Source organism: Pelodiscus sinensis, chromosome 7 (genome assembly GCF_052426305.1).
Source record: "Pelodiscus sinensis isolate ZL-2025 chromosome 7, ASM5242630v1, whole genome shotgun sequence".
Classification (NCBI taxonomy): Eukaryota; Metazoa; Chordata; order Testudines; family Trionychidae; genus Pelodiscus; species Pelodiscus sinensis.
Window position 1 is genome coordinate 59,318,132 of NC_143058.1, and position 21,627 is coordinate 59,339,758.

The 21,627-nt window shown below is 45.9% G+C and overlaps 1 protein-coding gene across 15 annotated transcripts in view; it reads left to right on the top strand.

The window, feature by feature from the left end:
• The window catches only part of MAP2 (microtubule associated protein 2), a 331,690-nt gene that overhangs the window by 96,540 nt on the left and 213,523 nt on the right, over positions 1-21,627 (top strand). The gene's annotated exons all lie outside the window — the stretch shown is intronic.

Consider the following 21,627-nt stretch of genomic DNA (forward strand, 5'->3'; position numbering starts at 1 on the left):
GTGCAGAGACCAAGCACGTCATCTTTGAGGCCCTGAATCTCTGCACACCCCGGTTGCTGGTCTAAGCCTGGTCTCACATATAGAAGTTCTCCTCAGACATCCCAAAATATGCTTTCAAACTTCAGGAACTTTGCCCAAGGAGGCTTGCAGGGGTTGTCAACGGGAAGGCATCAGAGCATGTGGTCGTCACTGTGGAGTTGTGTTTTTGCTGTTAGACTCCTTTTTGAAGAAATCAGTGAATTGTAGCAAAGCTGCTGGTGCATAAAAATTCTCTTTTGGAAGCCTATAGAAGTCTCAATAGGGAAGAATTTGGTGCTGCCCAGGAAATGGGGTGGAATGGACAAAGAAGAAAAGAAATGAGAGATCACAGTGATGCGGAGATGGGATATAATTTGGAACAGCAAAGGCAAGGAAAATACTGCTAAATCGGGGCAGTGTACACAAATGCTCCACATGCCCCTAGCCACAGACTGTGACCGTTAACCATTATGAGGTTGGATCAGGGGGAAGAGGTAGTAAAAATTGTAGAGAGGGAGAGACAACCAAAGTTAAACAATCATGAGGCTATTGTATAGACAGGGGTACATGAACCATACCACAGAACAGTGGGTGTCTCAGGTATCCCCTCGGGTATCAGGATTCCACAGGTAATGTCTCTCTTTTAAGAGCCTGATGAGGAGACTTTTTGTGCATATTATTTGAATTAATGGGGATGATAAGCTTGCCCAATGTCAAACCTTTAACAGGTGTCTACTCTCACATATTTCCTCTACAGGAGTTGCCACTCTTAATGGTTTGTACAAGACACTGTTTAAAAAGCACCGTTGAATGATATACCAGGACACTTCATTTTTTTTATCGGTCCTACACTGATGTGTGTATGTGTTAGCTGATAATGTGCCACAGGGATCAGTTCTGGGTCTGGTTCTGTTCAATACTTTCACCAAGGATGTAGATCATAGAATCATAGAACAATAGAACTGGAAGAGACCTCAGAAGATCATCAAATCCAGCCCCCTGCTCTAGGCAGGACCAATCCCAACTAAATCAACACGGCCAGGGCTTTGTCAAGCCAAGACTTAAACACCTCTAGGGATGGAGACTCCACTACTTCCCTAGGTAACCCATTCCAGGGCTTCACCACCCTCCTAGTGAAATAGTTTTTCCTAATATCCAACCTGGACCTCTCCCACCACAACTTGAGACCATTGCTCCTTGTTCTGCCATCTGTCACTACTGAGAAGAGCCTCTCTCCATCCTCTTTGGAACCTCCCTTCAGGAAGTTGAAGGCTGCTATCAAATCCCCCCCTCACTCTTCGCTTCTGCAGACTAAACAGACCCAAGTCCCTCAGCCTCTCCTCATAGGTCATGTGCTCCAGCCTCCTAATCATTTTGGTTGCCCTCTGCTGGACCCTCTCCAATGTGTCCACATCCTTCCTATAGTGGGGGGCCCAGAACTGGACACAATACTCCAGATGTGGCCTCACCAGAGCCAAATAAAGGGGAATGACGACATCTCTGGATCTGCTGGCAATGCTCCTCTTAATGCAACCTAATATGCCATTAGCTTTCTTGGCTACAAGGGCACACTGTTGACTCATATCCAGCTTCTCATCCACTGTAACCCCCAGGTCCTTTTCTGCAGAACTACTACTTCAGTGGTTGGTCCCCAGCTTGTAACTATGCTTGGGATTCTTCCGTCCCAAGTGCAGGACTCTGCACATGTCCCTGTTGAACCTCATCAGATTTCTTGTGGCCCAATCCTCCAATTTGTCTAAGTCACTCTGGACCCTATCTCTGCCCTCAAGTGTAACTACCTCTCCCCCTAGCTTAGTGTCATCCACAAACTTGCTGAGGGTGCAATCCATCCCCTCATCCAGGTCATTAATAAAGATATTGAACAAAACCGGTCCTCGAACCGAACCTTGAGGCACTCCGCTAGAAACTGACCACCATCTTGACATTGAGCCGTTGATCACTACCCTCTGGGCCTGGACTTCTAGCCAGCTTTCTATCCATCTTACTGTCCATTTATCCAATCCACATTCCCTAAACTTGCTGGCAAGAATATTGTGGGAGACCATATCAAAAGCCTTGCTAAAGTCAAGGTATATAACATCCACTGACTTCCCCACGTCCACAAAGCTACCTCATCATAGAAGCTAATCAGATTGGTCAGGTACGACTTTCCCTTTGTGAATCCATGCTGACTATTCCTAATCATTTCCTTCTCTTCCAAATGCCTCAAAATGGATTGCTTAAGGATCCCTTCCATGATTTTTCCAGGATCCAAGGTAAGACTGACCGGCCTATCGTTCCCTGTATCGTCTTTCTTCCCTTTTTTGAAGATGGGCACTACATTTGCCTTTTTCCAGTCATCCGGGATTTCTCCCGATCTCCACGACTTTTCAAAGATAATGGCCAAAGGCTCCTCCATGACATTTGCCAACTCCCTCAGTACCCTCGGATGCATTAAGTCCGGACCCATGGATTTGTGTATGTTTAGCTTTTCTAAATAGTTCCTAACCTGTTCTTTACCCACCAAGGGCTGTTCATCTTCATCCCATCTTGCATCACTTAGCGCATTAGTCCGGGAGCCCACCTTGTCCGTGAATACAGAGGCAAAGAAAGCATAGAGTACTTCAGCTTTTCCCACATCATCTGTCACTAGGTTACCTCCTTCATCCAGTAGGGGCCGCACACCCTCTCTGATCACCTTGTTCTTGTTAACAAGTCTGTAGAAACGTTTCTTGTTATCCTTCACATCCTTAGCCAGTCGCAATTCCATTTGCGCTTTCACCTTCCTGATAATCCCCCGGCATTCTCGAGCTATACATTTAAACCCCTCCCTGGTCATTTGTCCAAGTTTCCACTTTTTGTAAGCTTCCTTTAAGTTCACCAAGGATTTCCCCTGTAAGCCAATCCGGTCTCCTACCATGTTTGCCTCTCTTGCTACGCGTCGGGATGGTTACTTTCTGTGCCTTCAATAAGGCTTCTTTAAAATACTGCCAGCTGTCTTGGACTCCTTTCCCCTTCATGTTAGCATCCCATGGGATTCTGCCCATCAGGTCTCCGAGGGAGTCAAATTCTGCTTTTTGAAGTCCAAGGTGTGTATTTTACTACTCTCTTTTCTTCCTTTGGTCAGGATCCTGAAATCTACCATCTCATGATCACTGCTTCCCAGGTTGTCACTCACCTCTACTTCCCCTATTAGTTCCTCCCTGTTTGTGAGCAGAAGGTCAAGCTGCGCACGGCCCCTGGTCGGATCCTTCAGCACTTGTGTCAAGAAGTTACCCCCAACATTCTCCAAAAACTTCCTGGATTGCCTGTGTACTGCCGTATTGGTTTCCCAGAAAATGTCAGGGTGAGTAAAGTCCCCCACGAGAATCAGGGCCTGCGATCTGGCAGCTTCACTCAGTTGTCCAAAGAAAACCTCATCTACCTCATCCACCTGATTCGGTGGCCTATAGCAGACACCAACCACAACATCAATGCTGTTGTTTGCTCCTTTAAACTTAACCCATAGACTCTCAACAGGTTTTTCTCCCTCTTTATACTGGAGTTCAGAGCAATCGTAGTGCTCTCTTACATATAGCTCAACTCCTCCTCCATTTCTCTCCTGCCTGTTCTTCCTGAACAGTCTATACCCTTCCATGACAGCGCTCCAGTCAGGCGAGTCATCCCACCAAATCTCTGTTATCCCAATTAAGTCATATTTCTTGGCCCTGGCCTCCAGTTCTTCCTGTTTGTTGCCCAGGCTTCTCACATTAGTGTACAAACACTTTCAGGTAACCAGTTGATTGCCCTATCTTCTCCATTCGAGACAGGGGTCCTCCTTTCTTGCTCGTTCCTCTCTGCATTTCTTCCCGGTACCCGACTTTCCCTCTCATCTCAGGGTTTTGGTCACCGTCCCCCGATGAACCTAGTTTAAAGCCCTTCTCACTAGGTTTTCAAGCCTGCCCGCGAAGATGCTCCTTCCTCTCTTCGTTAGGTGGATCCCATCTCTTCCTAACAATCCTTGTGCCCGGAACAGAGTCCCATGGTCGAAGAAACCAAAGCCCTCTCTGCGACACCACCTGCACAACCACGCATTTACGTCCTCAATTCGACAATCCCTGCCCAGTCCTTTCCCTTCAACAGGGAGGATGGAGGAGAATACCACTTGCACTCCGAATTCTTGGATCCTTCTTCCCAGCGCTACGTAATCTGCAGTAACATGCTTAAGGTCATTCTTGGCCGTGTCATTAGTTCCCACGTGGAGAAGCAGGAAGGGGTAGCGATCTGAAGGTTTGATCAGCTTGGTAAGCCTCTCAGTGACATCCTGAAAGCGAGCTCCCGGTAAGCAGCACACCTCTCGAGATTCCAGGTCCAGATGGCAGAGGGATGGCTCAGTCCCTCTTAGGAGGGAGTCCCTGACCACCACCACCCGTCGTTTTCTTTTGGGGGTGGTGGCCGTGGAACCCCCATCCCTAGGACTGCACATCCCATGCCTTCCAGTAGATGGTGTTCCCTTCCGATTTCTTCCTTGTGAGGTCCCTTCCAGAGCTTTCAGCACTGCAGAGGCTGTGGAGAGAGCTTGTAAGTGATTACTCACCTCTATAGCATTGGGGGATTCCCATGCTGGCCTTTTTCCCTTTCTAGAAGTTACATGCTGCCAGTTCTCTTCCTGGTACCGTACTTCCCTCTCTGGTTCTTCCACCTACTGTGCTTGAAGGACTAAACGCTGCCTTCTATCAAAGAAGTCTTCATCCTCTATGATCGAGTGTAGGGTCGACACTTGGGCCTCCAGTCCTCTAATTTTTTCTTTCAAAATGGCGACCAGCTTGCACTTAGTGCAGATGAAATCCATTCTTTCTTCTGGGAGGAAGACAAACATGGTACACTCCGTGCAGGTAATAACAGCAAACCTATCACCATCCATCGCTGTTGTCCTGGAGAAGGGATTTAAAAAGAAAGAAAGGCAAGAGACCCTCCCGCCCTTCCCAACTCCCTCTCTAAACTCCCTGTTAGCACTCACCTGTTCGCAAGCTTCTTGGTCGCTTGCCCACTGCCTTATAAAGACCTGGAGTGCCTGAAAGTCCCTCCCCCTACCAAGGCTCAGCCAATCAGCAGAGGCTTTTAGAATTCAAACTTTAATTAGAAGTCAACAGTTTCCTCCTGCCAATCACAGAACACACTCCATGAAGGGGAGGGGGAGGGCAAAGGGGAAGTGGGAAAAAAAAAGCCTCACTCTCAAACACAGGGGAAAAAACAAACAAACAAACAAAACCCACACACCAACCCTCACTCTCACACACAAGCTCAGCACACAGTTAGAGAGCCCCAATAACAACACACACTTCCCTCAAGAATCCTGTATCTGCCTCTCCATTACCTGGAGAACTCCCTCTCTAAACTCCCTGTTACACTCACCTGTTCGCAAGATGATGGCAGAGAAAGCATGCTCATAAAGTCTGTGGACGGTACCAAGTTAGGAGGGGTTGCAAGTGCTTTGGCGGATTGGCTTAAACTTCAAAATGATCTGGACAGACTGGAGAAATGGCCTCAGGTAAATAGGATGAAAATCAATCAGGACTAATGCAAAGGACTCTGCTTAGGAAGGAACAATCAGTACTGGAGTCATAATGGTGCTGCTAGTGGCATGGCACCAGGCCCATGCAAAAGGGGCCCCAGCCCGGCCCATTCACTTGTGCTGCACCCAGAGCAGCCAGCTCCTCTCCACTCCTCTGCTTCTCCTCACTGCCACTTGCTCCTCTTGCCTAGCTGGGCCAGGGCTTCTCTCCCCAGTCCTGATCCTTCCCCCTGCCCGCTGCTTGCTGCTTTTGGCTGGTGGCTGGTTGAGGGCTCTTCTCTGCTCCTGCCACCCAGCAGACTTCCGGGGAGGAAGGAGGCACAGGGAGGAACTCTCAGCTGCTGCTGCTCTAGATCTGTGACTGTCTAGCTTTGGAGTCCCTGGGGACGGGGCTTACCTTTCCCTGCTTCTCTGGTAGCAGCAGGCTGGGAAAGTTGGAGGCTGCTCCCTCCCCCCGGCCATGAAACACCTTCTCCACTGTGAGCACCAGCGCCAGGCGAGTATGGCTGGTAGGGCTCTGGAGTATGGGGTCCCTCTCTGCTCCCAAATTTCCACTGTCCTGCCCCCTGGGAGGAGGGATACATGCTCTGCACTGGCTCATTAGAGCCTGGGGTAGGGTGTGGGGGCGTGGGTCTGGGTGAGTGATGCTTGGATGTGTGGGTTGTGGGAGAGGTCTGTGTATTTTGGGGTGCTAGGCAGTGGGAGTCTGCATGAGGTGCTGTGGTTGTGGTGGTGATGCTCTGGGGAAGGATGCAGGAGAGTGGGAGGTGGGGAGATCTGTGTGCTGTGGTGCTATGCAGTGAGGATCTGTGGGTGGTACTGGACAGCTGTGGTGGGACTGAATGGGATGATAATGGCACATCTCATTTAGAAACATCTTGGTACCCACACACTGGGAGATGTGGACCCAGATTCAGAACATGGTCTAAAATGATCATAGAATACTAGGACTGGAAGGGACCTCGAGAGGACATAGAGTCCAGTCCCCTGCCCTCACGGCAGGACCAAATACTGTCTAGACCATCCCTGATAGACATTTATCTAACCTACTCTTAAATATCTCCACAGATGGGGATTCCACAACCTCCCTGGGCAATTTATTCCAGTGTTTAATCACCCTGACAGTTAGGAACTTTTGCCTAATGTCCAATCTAAACCTCCCTTGCTGCAGTTTAAGCCCATTGCTTCTTGTTCTATTCTCAGAGGCCAAGATGAACAAGTTTTCTCCCTTCTCCTTATGACACCCTTTTAGATACTGTACCTGAAAACGGCTAGCATGTCCCCCCTCAGTCTTCTCTTTTCCAAACTAAACAAACCCAATTCTTTCAGCCTTCCTTCAAAGGTCATGGTGGGTAGCAGTGTTTTGATGGAAACAGCATATACAAGATAACGGGTGGTTACACAGATAATGTCAGACAATGGCACCCTGGTATGTCAAAAACTTATTTTTACCTACGTGTAAAAATGTACCCTGAGGGATTTGTCTGTGTCAGGCCCAAGGGGCAGCAGAAAGTCCTGCCACTGATTGAGCTGTTCCATACATGTGTTAGTGGTCTGGTAGAGTCTGCTGGATACTAGGACCGTGCTTCAGTGATAATAAACCTGGTGCCTTTGTCCCTTATCTAATGTTGTGGTCTTCGGGGGTTCTCTCGGCGTCTGCTGTGCTGGCTCCCTGTGCAGAGCAAGTGTAGCGAACAGGGGGAGCACACGCCCACAGCCTCTCGGTTAAGGCTGCCAGATAGTTTCACAAAAAATACCGAACATGGGGAAAAAATTTGGTTGAACAAACAAACAAACAAAAAAAGGACCCGCCAGATACAGCAGGGGAAAAATATCCCCACCAGCCTTCCATCCAAGAAAAACAGAAAATACCGGTATTTTGGGGTGGGGGGATGTTAGGCCGGACAAAGACACAATTGCCGGACTGTCCAGGTGAAAACCGCACACCTGGCAACCCTAACCCTGTGCAGGGAAGGGGGAGGGGGCTTCCCTTCCCTCCCCCTCTTGCAAGGGATTCCTCTCTCCCCTCTTCCCCCCCAGCCTTTCCTTCAGGTTCCTTAACTGTTAAGGAGGCATTGCGGCCAGTGTAGGGCTAGCTAGGGCTACAAGACACTGCTCCTTGCTGCAGCCAGCCTGTTGCGGGGAAGGAGGTCTGGGGCTTGCCCAGGTGTGGCCACCCCTTCCTCCCTAAGTGCACCCCATGCAGGGAAGGGGCTGGGAGTGATTCTCTTCCTTCCCACTCCTGCAAGGTATCCCCCACCTCCCCTCCGCTCCTTCCCTCCCATCCTGCATGCCTCCTTAATTGGTAAGGCTCCAGTCTGCCAGAGGCTAGCCAGCCTATTCAGGGAAGGGGGGGGGGGGGGAAAGGGGAGAAGCTGGCCCTGCTGTGGATTCCCCTTAGTTCCAAAAGGTGCCCCATGCAGGGAAGGGGCTATGGGGCTTCCCTTCCCTCCCACTCTGGGAATGGATCCCCTCCCTCTCCTCTTATTCTGCTCACGGCAAAAGGAGTTTTGCTGGCAGCCTCCTGAGCCTGGGAAGCAGTGGCAGCCTGGAGCTTCTCCCTCGGGCCAGATCTCCTGTGCGGCCTCTCCCACGTGCAGGAGAGGAACCGGAAGTATCTGGCCATGCAGCAGGGGAGGCTGGGGGAAGTTTTTTAAGTGGCTCCAGGGATGCCCTGCCCCCTCCCCTGCCAGACGCAGCAGGGGAAAAATGACCCCACCGGCCTTCTGTCTGAGAAAAACAGAAAATACCAGACATTTTGCATGTCTGATATTTTCTGGGGTTTTTTTACCGGACAGAAGACACAATTACCGGACTGTCCAGGCGAAAACCGGACACCTGGCAACCCTACTCACGGTTCTCATCATTGGACAGAGCACGATACCTGTCAGGACACCACATTGAGGATATCTGACTACAGAGCAGACTAGACAGACACCTGTCAGGGATGGCCTCGCACATTGGTTCTGCCGGGAATGCGGGGGGTTGGACTAGATGACCTCTCAAGGTCCTTTCTGGTCCTATGAGTCTATATAGGATATAGGAAGAAGTAAGTCTCCCCAAGTCTTGTTCATGCTAGAAAATCAATCCCCTGGAAACAAATTTGTGTATAGAACTAAATACTCTCTCGTTTTACCTATCACTCCTTTCCCCAGTGTAGTAAGATAAAGGCCTAAAACAAAAGCCCATGTAGCACAGTCCTGGTTTGAGGCCTAGCTAACAATGGACAATGCTTGGCTAATGTAAAGCAAAGCTAAGCTGAGAGCAAGAGTCAGGCTCCTGCTCCCAGAATTTGGCACAAACAAGGCTGAGTGTGTAAAACTAGGCCCGGGTGTAGAACAGTCATTGGCACTAGGTACCAATTGTAAAACAGTATTTGGTACTGGTCATAACTTGAAAGCACATTCTAAAAGGTTGGTACCGCCAGGAGCAGGAACCCACCCGGCCGGCCCTGCCAAACTGACAACACTCAGAAGATGATCTGGGAAACAACTGAGCTTTGCGGCATGTTGTGAGAGTCACCAAATTCCAGCTCTAGTGGATCAAAGAGGAAAATTATTCTCAAAGGCTCATCTTGATTAAAACAGGAGGAGGTGACGGGGGCTAGCTCAAGCATTGCAGCTGGCGGCAGTGCTCCAGATACAGTGCAAAGAGACAGGCAGCCTCTCAAGTATCCAGAACCCAAACCACTGCGGAATTTCCAATGGCATTGGAAACCCCTAGATCACACAGTTTGTGTGCTGATTGATGGAATATAAAAAATTTCATTAGCAAAAGGGTTCTGATCTGATTATATCTCCACAGGCTTTAATATGTACTTTATAATTAGTGGGTTCCCCTTAGTGGTGGGTTTTTCTCTGAAAGTTTTTTTTTTTTTTTCAGATATAGATTAAAAGATTTTTGCTTAAAAAAATTAGCTGTCAGATCTGCTCTGATGCAAGCGAAAGAGCGAGGTTTGGATACTCTGTGTTTGCTATGCACTCATGCAGGCTTAGATCTCAGAGCTGTGCATCCTGGCTCATGTACTTATCCATTTGCTTTGTTTAGTATACACTTAACATTATGCATAAATAAAATACAGCAAAATTCCATGTGACTTCTCCCTCTATTCACAAACAAATCTGTTGTTATGGGCAAAATTCAACCCCGGTTTAAGTGAATGCCATTCAATTAACTTCCCTGAAGCTGAATCAGAGCTAGTCTTGGTCCTCTGTTGTTTTTATTCTAGTCCATGTAGAATTATACAGAGTTATACAGTTTCAGAGGGTAGCCGAGTTAGTCTGTGCAGGATAAACTTAAAAAAACAACAAATAGTTTGGTAGCACTTTAAAAACTAACAAAACATGTAGATGGTATCATGAGCTTTCATGGGCATAGCCCACTTCTTCAGATGACGAGAGTGTTCGATGTCCAGGACCAAATAAATAGGGGAGAAGGGAAGGGGGGTGGAAGAAGGAAAATATGGGAGGGTTGGTCCTGCTTTGGGCAGGGGGCTGGACTCGATGACCTCCTGAGGTCTCTTCCAGCTCTAGGATTCTATGATTATAAAACCAGATTTCTGCTATCACTACCCTGTGAGTGATTTCATTTAAGCCAATGGGACTATTCACCAAGTAAGGTACTAGAATACTCAAGGAGCTGATTGAGGGGGTATCTGAGCCTTAGCTAGCATATTTAAAAAATAATCCATAAGACTGGAAAAGGACAAATATAGTGCCCATCTATAAAAATGGAAATAAAAACAACCCAAGAAACTACAGATCAGTCAGTTTAACTTCTGTGCCAGGGAAGATAATGGAGCAAGTAATAAGGAATTCATCTGCAAACATCGGAAAGATAATATGGTGATTGGTAACAGCCACCATGGATTTGTAAAGAACAAATCATGTCAAATCAATCTGATAACTTTCTTTGATAAAATAACAAGTCTAGTGGATAGAGGAGAAGCAGTGGACATGGTATACTTAGACTTCAGTAAAAGCATTTGATGCGCTCTTACATGACATTCTTATCAATAAACTAGGGAAATGCAACCTGGATGGGGCTACTGTAAGGTAGTTGCATAACTGGCTTGACAGCTGTTCTCCGAGAGTAGTCATGCTGGAAGAGCATAACAAGTGGGGTTCTGCAGGGGTCTGTTTTGGGACCAGTTCTGTTCAATGTCTTCATCAATGATTTAGACATTGGTATAGAAAGTCCGCTTATTAAATTTGCAGATGATATCAAGTGGGGAGGGGTTGCAAGTGCTTTGGAGGAGAGGGTCATAATTCAAAGTGATCTGGACAAACTGGAGAAGTGGTCTGAGGTAAATAGGATGATGTTTAAATAAGGAGAAATGCAAAGTTTTCCACTTAGGAAGGAACAATCAGTTTCACACATACAGAATGAGAAGTAACTGTCAGGAAGGAGTACCTCAGAAAAGGATCTAGGGGTTATAGCGGACCATAAGCTAAATATGAGTCAACAGTGTGACACTGTTGCAAAAAAAAAAAGCAAACATGATTTTGGGATACATTAACAGGAGAGTTGTGAGCAAGATATGAGAAGTCATTCTTCCGCTCTACTCTGCACTGATTGTCTCATTTGGAGTATTGTGTCCAGTTCTGGACACCACATTTCAAGAAAGACTTAGAGAAGGTCCAGAGAAGAACAACAATTATGAGAGGCCTAGAAAACATGAGCTATGAGGGAAGACTAAAAGAATTGGGCTTGTTTAGTTTGGGAAAGAGAAGACTGAGAAGGGACATGATAGCTGTTTTCAAGTATCCAAAAGGGTGTCACAGGGAGGAGGGAGAAAAATTGTTCTCCTAGGCTTCTGAGAATAGGACAAGAAGCAATGGGCTTAAACTGCAGCAAGGGAGGTTTAGGTTGGACATTAGGAAAAAAATCCTAATTGTCAGGGTGGTTAAACACTGGAACAAATTGCTTAGGAAGCTTGTGGAATCTCCATCTCTGGAAATATTTAAGGGCAGGTTAGACAGGCATCTGCCAGGGATGATCTAGAAGGTGCTTGGTCCTGCCCTGCGGGCAGGGGACTAGACTCGATCTCTCGAGGTCCCTTCCAGTTCTAGTATTCACCGTGAGTAAGGATGATGGAACCTTAGAAACTAAAGAAAACCAACCAATAATAAAACTTAGCTGAAAATCTGTCATTGGTTGAGAGTGGATGGGAAGGAGGAATTAACTTTTCACTCCAAAGCTGAACAATAACTGACTACCTAGAGAGGAATAGATATAAGTAGAATGAGCCTCAAAGGAATGGATATTGTTATGGACATTTGCAGCATGATTGAAAACACTTGTTGCTGGGTGACCTTTTACTATTATAAAATAGGGCTTGGTCCAAAATCAGTTGACGTGTTCCTTTGGACTTTGGGCTTTGGATTAATCCCATAGCTCATGACATGATGTAGTGCTGTATCTTTATGCATGCTCAGTAGAGAGGACCGGAAAATGAGAATCAGGAAACTTGGTTCAAGGTCTTACTCTGCCATTGATTTAATGGACAACCTTGAGCAACTTCATTTCTTCTGTGCCACCATGTTCCCCTCTGTAAATCAGGGGGAACTATACTAGGGATGTAAAAGGTTAAACAGTTACCCAGACCCCAGCAGGACTCCAGGTGCAGTGGGCCAGTAGGGCCAGAGCGGCCCCTGCCACCTGCGGCAGTGACGAGCCAGAGCCGAAGCAGCCTCCTGCCTGTTGCCGGTGGCTAACCTGTTAAACAAATCACTTAATTGGTTAACTATTTTAGGCAGTTTTTACATCCCTAAAGTATACTTACTTACTTGTTTATTACTAAGCTATTAATTTGATATTTATTTTATCATTTATTATTATGATTAGTTATTAATTTATTACTAAATTATACTTATACCATAATCCAGATACATGGTTGGAGTGCTATTGGTAAGTGGTTGGATGATGACTTTTTCTTTTTTTCCCGTTCCTTTTCTTTTCTTCTTCTTTTTCCTTTTTCTTCTTTTTCTCTACTATTATTCTTTATTGCTCCTGTAAATAATAATATTTTCTGATGTATTTGAATTGCAAATTGCAGTTCAAAATCCTCGATGGAAGCCCACAATTTATTGTACAGGTAGCGCTGAAACAGGTCACAGAAAAACTAGTAGGAGCTGTGCCACACTGGGACTGTCTGTGTCACAAAAGTTCTCTGTTGTGGGGTGCATGGCGGGGAATTTAGCCGTTGCCAGATTTGTAGTCATCTGTGTCTTAGATACAGTATTGAGAAAATAGTGTTGTTAATCCCCATGCAAAATATAACTATTCCTGGGAAAAAGCTGATTTTCTATCCTGTTGATACTATAACTTTTTATATTAAGACAATAAATAGGGCAGGGATAGTTCAGTGGTTTGAGCATTGGTTTGCTAAACCCAGGGTTGTGAGTTCAATCCTTGAAGAGGCCATTTAGGGATCTGGGGCAAATCTGTCAGGGATGGTACTTGGTCCTGCTGTGAGGGCAGGGGACTGAACTGGATGACCTCTCAGGGTCCCTTCCAGTTCCATGAGATAGGTAGAATAGGCAAGGTATGCCTTTAGTCACAAACCAGGTTAAATAATATGCTTTTAAGCGTCATAGGGATGACAGAGCAAAAGTATGTTTAATATTCGTGTTAGGGCCTGAGCGTGCAAACCATTACTAACATAAATATGGTTCATTTACATCAATACTGCTGCTGAAATCAATGGGACCTTTAGTTAAGAGTTATGAGTATATGAGTTAAGAGTATGAGTATATAACTCAGGGTTTTTCTTACCAGAGCCTCATATTGGATGATCGTTTGTTGCAATAACTTTACAAGATGCCCCCATAAAATCCAGCTTGAGAACCTAACTACCCAAAGGATCTTGCTTTGCTTATTAGGAAAACACCTATTCTAGCAATACAGTCTGCAAACTAGATTCATTTGTGATGTGGTATTCCTTTCATTTACAGAGGTTTGCTTTGCCTCAGTAATATATGCGGGGGAAAAAATTACCAGTGTGGTAATTGGTTAATGCCGTTTCCTGTAAGTGAACTCTTGTGGTTTCTGGTTTTCAGCCAGTTCTATTTTTACTCTTCTTTTCTCCAGCTACTTTCTCTGAAAGAGATTCTTCTGTGTGGCATTTTATTAACATCCTAACCTATCTGCAGTGTGTAAAAAGCACGAATGAAGGCGTGAGGATGATGTGTGCAAAGACCTGATTACACTCAGAACAGGTCTATAACCCATGTAATGCATCAGCAAAGTAAAGGGCACCTCTTTATAGGCCCTCGTGTGGGTGGCAGCCCATCATACAAATTCACACAGGGCTGTCTATACTAGTGCTCCTTCAGCTACGAGCAATCGGGGCAAACCCTTTGAGGTTCCCAGCAGCTTGAGGAGGCAGTCCTAGTCAGAGCCAGTAGCAGGAACCAGCCAAAGCCATGATGGCAATCTGAATTATGGGCGGCTTTACCCAATACCCAGTCTTCAGCCAACGACTTGCCAGTTCACCAGTACTATCAGCCCTCTAGTAGCCCGTCAGTTGCCTCCTTCACTGCATTTGTACCATGCAGCTGGCAGCTTCCCATCCCCTAACCAGAGCATTCAAAGAAGCCTTCTGGTCTCCTCTCTCTGAGCATGACTGGAGGAGATGTATCAGTAGGGAGAGGCCTGCTGATTAGCTGCGGTGCTCCTCTGTGCTGCTTCGAGTCCTTCACAGGAAGGAGAACTGCACGGCTGCAGCAGGGAAGAGTAGCTGGGCTGTGCATAAAGGAATCCCCCCGATCCACCAGGGGTGGGATGGTAGAGGGACTTTCTTCAGGCCAGGCCTGGTCTGGCCTAGCGACCAGTTCTCTTTGCAGGGAAGACACGGACCATTGGCAAAGTAGCTGCCTTTGTTGGCTTTACCTCAGCCAAGAATCCTTGATGAGAGAATTCCTGATTGGTCAGCTGCAAGCAGACTGTGCCCCCTCTGGCATATTATAGAGGCCAGAGTCAGCTATTTCAATTTGTCACGGCCTACCACTGCTATTGAATGCCAGGTCAGGGTAACATTCTGAAGTGTGTTTCATTCCATCAGTGTCTAATTTAACTTGATCAACATCTTACTTTGTATGGTACAATTTATGGAAAAATCAGCTAAGATGCATGTATGTATTCATGTTGTATGACGTGGCTTGTTTGGTATTTAATAATAAAATACAGAGATGGAAAATGAAGTAAATTGTGACAGAATCAGCCTTTGTGACTGTACCAATATCTTTGTATGCCTGTTTTCCTCTCTGCTCTGCAACTCGTATTTCCCCATCTGTATCGTCTGTTCCCTTCATCAGCTCCGATCTTTCTGATCCTTTCTTTAATGCTCACTGAACTTAGTGTGAATTCTAAAACCATCTCCGTTCCTATTTGTGTGTGACATTTCTATCATCTGCCCTGTTTGTGTCCCTTTTTTATTTGGACAGCAAACACTACTGAATGAGGATACAAAACACAAGTTTTTATGAACCTATAAAGAGCTTTAACGTTTTATATAAGGCATAACCCATCAAGTGAGGGCATTTTCCATTCAATGGGCCCGATTCTCTCAGGTTTTTTTCTTTGCAGAGACTTAGTTGATTGATTTTTCTGGGGAGTTGATTGATTTTCCTGATTTACACGTGTCTGAGTGAGCAGAGGAGACTCTCTCACACCGAGTGCTGAGTCACTCATTCAATCACTAGTTACAGCAAAGCTCTTCCAGCATTCTCCTGACTGTATCAGAGATGTTCCCCAAATACCAAATTCAGATCTGAATCCAGCTTTTGCTTAGAGGGCTTCAGATCCAGGGATTTCTTTTGGCACATTATAGAGGCCAGAGGTCGCTAACTATTTTAAATTGTCATGATCTAGCTCTGCTATTAAGTGCAGTGCCAGAGTAAAATTCTGAAGTAGGTTTTATTTATTCAGTGTTTAATTTAACTTGACCAAAATTTTACTTTGTGGAAAAAATCAGCTAAGATCCATGTGCGTATTAATGTTTTATGAAGTAGCTTGTCTGGTATGTAATAATAAAATACAGCGATGGATAATGAAGTAAATTGGCTACATTTACAGTCCTAAAAGCCATGACCTCTCATCCCATTCTTTTCTTCATCTGCCCCTTGTTCTGTGGCCTGATCCCATGTGAGTTGGGAAAAGTTTTTCCCCAAATGCGGTTATCTTGTTTCTGGGGGCCACCAAGAAGAATCTCTTTTACATTAATTCACTCATGTCCTCTGGTCAAGGTCTGGCCCTTTTAATGTCCTGTGTTGCTCTTCCATTGCTGCTTATCCCATTGGTCCAGGTGCCCTTTGAAGAACAGTTCTGTCGTCATGGGTGTGTTGATGGGTGTGTGGAATGTGAACCATTGACAATGAAGCCTCTCCCCTGCAGTCTCACATGGTGGTAGTGGACATTGGGGAAAAAAACAAAAATAAAGCAGCTCTCGCTTTGCAAAAGCGACATTTTCATCTGGAAATGGACAGATTATTGGGGAGGGGGGATTTGCTGTAAATCCCCTGCAGGGGTCTGACGTAGAGAAGTATGTGAGCACCCCAACTGGAACTGAAGTCAGTGGGAATGTGGGAACTGTGCTTTAAACATGTGAGGTGCTAGAGGGTGGTGAGAACGCTGAAAAGTGAGGTCCTCTGCATCTCGCAGTGGGAACCCAAAATAAGTGGACGCTTTTGAAATCAACCTCTCTCTGCCTTGTTTCCTGCATTTGTAAAATAGCGATGATACTGTCCCTTACTTTAAAGAGGTGTGGTGAAGGTAAATTCATTAGTGGCCTGAAGAATTCAGGTACTAGACCAGGGATGGGCAAATTTTGGCCTGTGGGCTGGATCCGGTCCATAGGGTTAGTCCCAGGTGGGCTCCCACCTCCATGTTTACCTGCGCCTCCGCAGGTATCAGAGGATCACAGCTCTGGTTGGCTGCAAATCGTTGTTTGCGGCCAATGCAAGCAGTGTCCCGGTCCGTGGTGATTCCTGCCACTCGCATTGGCCACAAATGGCAATTTGTGGCCAACCAGAGCTACGATCCTCCACAGAAGCGGCGAGGAGTCCTGTGGCACCTTATAGACTAACTGAAGTGTTGGAGCATAAGCTTTCGTGGGCAAAGACCCACTTCGTCAGATGCAACACATAAGCTTTTGTGGTCTTGTCTTTGTCCATGAACAGGGGCGGATATACGGCAGGGTGAACGGGGCAGCCGCCCTGGGCCTCGCGCTTCAGAAAGCCCCGCGCATGTGCCGTGGCAAAGGGGGGGCCCTGTGGAATTATGCTGCCCCGGGCCCTGCAAAATGGTCATCTGCCCCTGTCCATGAAAGCTTATGCTCCAACACTCTGGTTAGTCTATAAGGTGCCACAGGACTCCTCGCCACTTTTGCAGAATCAGACTAACACGGCTATCCCTCTGATACGATCCTCCACAGGTGCAGGTAAACACAGTGGCGGTGGCCCTCCAGGGACTAACCCTGCGGTTTTTTTATTGCCCACCCCCGTACTAGAGTGATGGGCTCCCTCAATAAGTCCAGGGTGAAATTAATAATTCAGAGCAGGGTGTGAGTAAGGTGTGGTAAATACTGCAGCCTTAATGCTGGCTTTTCCTATTTTTGGAGTACTTGACATTGCAGCCTTAATAATGTTCCTTTAACATAGACCATCTGTTTACAATTCTGCACAGAGTACAGTTTTTGTTTGACTTAAATAGAGTTGGGGGGTTAAGCTGCCAGTGGCTTGCCAATCAATACCATAGCAGTTACCCATTACTCTTTACTCAGTAAAGATCTCTATCAACAAACCTAGTACTACCAATCCAGTGGGGTGTCACCTAAGGCTGAGATCAGCAACTGGATGAAGCTCAAAGCTAGGAAGGCTGGTGGGAAAATGGAAGCTCTCCAAAGAACTCTCCATCCTTAGAAATCTCTTCCCTACTGAGGAAGAAGCTGTCTGCTTTCACATTGTCAAGACTCTGGACTCTCTTGGATCCCTTGCTGGATCAAGGCCATGTCAAATGCCTCTTTCCCATTAGTGGCTGCCACTGGCTGGGGGGAGATTCATCCCTCTCTTGTCATGTTCCAGCTTGGCCACGGTAGTTCACATACACGTGACCTCCAGGTTGGATTGTTGTAATTTCCTGTGCTTAAGTAAGACGTTGCCAGTCTCAGCAATGCTACCCTGGGCTCAGAACCTAGCAGCTGGGTTCAGAACCCAGCACAAGCTGCTGCCAGGACCGTACTGGGCCCTCTTCGCTGGTTTCCAGTTCAGAGTCAGGGTTTCAGTCCTCATCTTCAAAGCTGTCCATGGGATTGTCTTGAGGTCCATGAGGCACAACCTCATACTAGGTGGTCGCGACCTCCCATGTCTGCTACAGCCTGCTGAGACAGTGCCTGTGAGATGGAGCTCTCAGCCCATCGCACACACATGATTTTATCATTTGATTTATTGTTTGTTGTATTTTTATGCGTTTTTTCAGCCCCGACTCCCGAAAGCACCCCCAGGTTCTTAAGTAGCTCCTGAATCAGGGCCGTTGTTGTTAGTTTGTCTATGCTAACACACCCTGTGTGTGCAAGGTCCCTTCCAGACACTCGTGAAGGCATGGTTGCTGACCCAGGAGCTCAAGCTCTCAGGTCAGATTAGGAGGCAGATGTTGGAGGAAAGGCAGTGGGCACAACTGTCAGCAAAATGGGCTTGTTCAAAGTCAACAAACCACTGGGAAGTCAGTCTTTGGACCAGGCCTCTTATATACATTTTTTTTATACAAGTATCAGGAACTCATCCTCAGAAGTGAAGATAAACCACAAACCTCAGTGCCTGCTGAGAACAGAGCACGAATGCCACAAAAAACTCACTTACAGAAAAGAGAGAACCCAAATAAAACCAAACCACACAACCTAAACAATAGGGATGGGCATGAAAGGAAGAACTAATACATAATTAAAAAGTGTGCCAGAACAAGAGGGTCTAGCATTGCACATAGTAAGTATACGGATGCACAGCATTGTACCTGCTGCTGTCATTAATTAATAATATACATCTGCCTTCAAACTAGGCAGGACTTTTGTTCACCATTTCCTCCCCCCAGCATATTAAGTGGCTTTTTCCTGAATGAGTGAGAACTTCTAAATAAGATTATGTATATAAACATTTCTTTTTAACACCAGCTCACTAGCAGCTGCCAACATCTGATCCCAATCAACACCTTTTATGTACTTCATGTGAGAGATGTATGGTATATAATACTCTGTTTTTTTAACCATTTATTTTCAGAAAGGAAGGCGAAATTTACTGTGAATCTGCCTATGCCACACACTGTTTAATGAATACAGTTTGAGGAAGATGTAGCCAAAAGGAAGTAGAATTAAGGTTTTGAATCAGCAAAGCTCTTAATCATGTTCTTAGCTGTAAGTGCTTTGCTGAATAGGGATGGGCTTAAGCAAGTGCTTGAAGTTAAGGATGGGTATAGTGCTTTATAAATTGGTATTTATGGGCTTGATCCTGTAAGTCACTAGGCACTTCTTATTGTCAAGCCATAAAAAGAATGCTCTTGGTGTGTTACCAAACTGGCAGTGTTTCGCCCCTGAAATGTTGTGAATAGCAGGGGCTCTTGCCTATTTTTTTTTTAAGGATTTTTTGAATTCTGGTGGCTTAAAAATGCAGCATGGGTTTACTCTGCAGGTGGATGGAATTTTCTAGGCCATCAATCCTGACAAGTCATTAACATTGTCTCTGCCTCAGTAAAATGAATGGTTAGGTGGTAAAGTAGGAAGCAGAGTTCTCCATGGAAATCTCATTTATGATCCATCCCTCGTGACCATTCTGACTGGCAATATGCACTCTGGGGGGGTGTCAGTTTCAGCAGAGTTACAACTTTCAATGGAATTGTACAGTGTATTGTTGCACTAACATTTAAAACTCAGAGCAGTGCTGTAAAAACCTTGATAAAATGGAGATCCTCTGTCTCTTCTGTGCTTCTGGCCTTCCTAGCAATGAAGGAAAATTATGCATAGCACGATGTCATACTACGGAGACACTGTGGCAGCTATAACATATAGCTCCTTCTTGGATGCTCTGGTGGCTAACGTTCCATGCAAATGATGGGATGCTAGATTGTTTGCTTAGAGCAGGGGTGGGCAATACCTGGCCTGTGGGCTGGAAGAGGTTTGCCAGGGATAGTGTCCATCATGTGCAGAATACATTTTGTTATGTGCACCAAGGCATGTGGGGATGTGCACCATCAGTAGAAGCACATGCTGCTGGCGGTGGGAGCGCCACTAATCAGCTGGGCAGCCCCTGAATCTCTCCTGGGCAACCACCCAGGTGCTCAGCTAACAGGGAATGCTGTTCGGTAAGTATGGATCCAATAGGGCAAGTCCTCATCTGCAGCCAATAGAGCAACTTCAAATTTTCTCCTTTGAGGAAATCCTTAGCCCCTTCAAAAAAGGTTCTTTGTGTCTGTTTGATTAGCTCAGTATGCACAGTTTCAGGGAAGAAAGCGATTGTTCAGAAATAACTGTCTTAGTTTCACTGAAATGTCTTGGGTTCAGAGGGGAAAAAAAGACTTAAATTCAAATGATGTGCATTTTCTCTTCAGATTTTTCCAGCTCCCATCACATTTCCCTTGTACTTGATTAGTTACCAACATTTCAGAGGAACATTCAGAAAAAAAATACACATTCCCATTTCCTCCTCTCCACTCCATCTCTACCCCCTCCCCTTTTTCAACTGATTTATGTGTTCACAGAACTAAAAGAGAGAATTGTTTGCCATCTAACCCTGCTGGAAAACAGCCTTCATTAAACCCATTGCTGGGAGGAGGGGTGGAGAGGATACTAGCATGTTGAATGGGTCCTCTGTCAAAACTTTCAAGGAGCTTATGTAACATGGCATTGGTACCACAACAGAGAGCAAGCTTTTAAAGTAACCTCAACTTTGAGCAAATACAAATGGCTTAAAATGTAGGGCTATCAAGATGATGATGTGATAACATACCCCCGTTAATGGAGTCACTGCAATGTTAATCCCATTTTATGCTGGGGTCGTGGCATTACTTTCAGTTGTTACACCAGCGTAACACTGCCAAAGCATGGTGAAGAATCAGGCCCTCCGTCACTTCAGTTAACAGCCGAGTACTGTGACCAAGACAAAGACCTTATTATTTAGCAGTGCCCCACTATTGCAAAAGAGTATGGCTTCGGGTATCTGGGTTGCACACCCCAGATGATGATTCCTATCACACAGGAGGGGATGGTGTTAAACACGATCAGGTTAGGCTCTGCACCCGGCCCAAGCACTGCGGATGTGTGAATGGAAATGCACTCTATACTTTTGTATTCATTCCGATTTTTTTCTCTCTCTGTTGGTTTTAAATTTTAGGGTGTAGGTTAGTGAGTGGCCTCCTTCACCTCAGTGGGCCACAAGACCGTCATAACCAAGACAGTTGCCCAGGATAGGATAGTTTTGCTAACCGCTCTTGCATGCCTAGAATTTTTTGAGGGAGGAGGGTGCAGACTGAACCGTAGTAGCGTTTCGATTCGGTGCAGAGGGAGTGCACAGTCCATGCTGTTTGCAATCAGCACGCACTTCACTTCACATGTCCTTGGTTTACGTGTGTGTCGCCTTAGTACTGCCTGTAGGAAAACATGCAGATGGAAACTAGCAGAATCTAGCAACCCTTCACATGGGCAACGGCAAAGAAAATGCCTCATAAAAGTTTTGTGGGTTTTCCAAAGTTTCTTTAAACATTTTTAAGTTTTCTTTTCTCTTCCTAGTAAGTCTTATCTGCCTATATCATTGACATCAAAAGGTAAGTATGGGATACTTCCAGCCCACTCAATTAGCCTTCTTAGCACTGGTACTACAATGGATAGACATATTTTTTCCCTCTCCTTTTTTTTTCTGTTAGAATTCTTAGAGTCCCCCTTTTTTCTCCACTCAAGATCATCTGAAGAAGTGGGTTTTGCCCACAAAAGCTCATAATATTATCTCTCTCTCTCTCTCTCTCTCTCTCAACTGCATGGTGTGTGGGATGCACCTACATGGGCAGCAATGAAA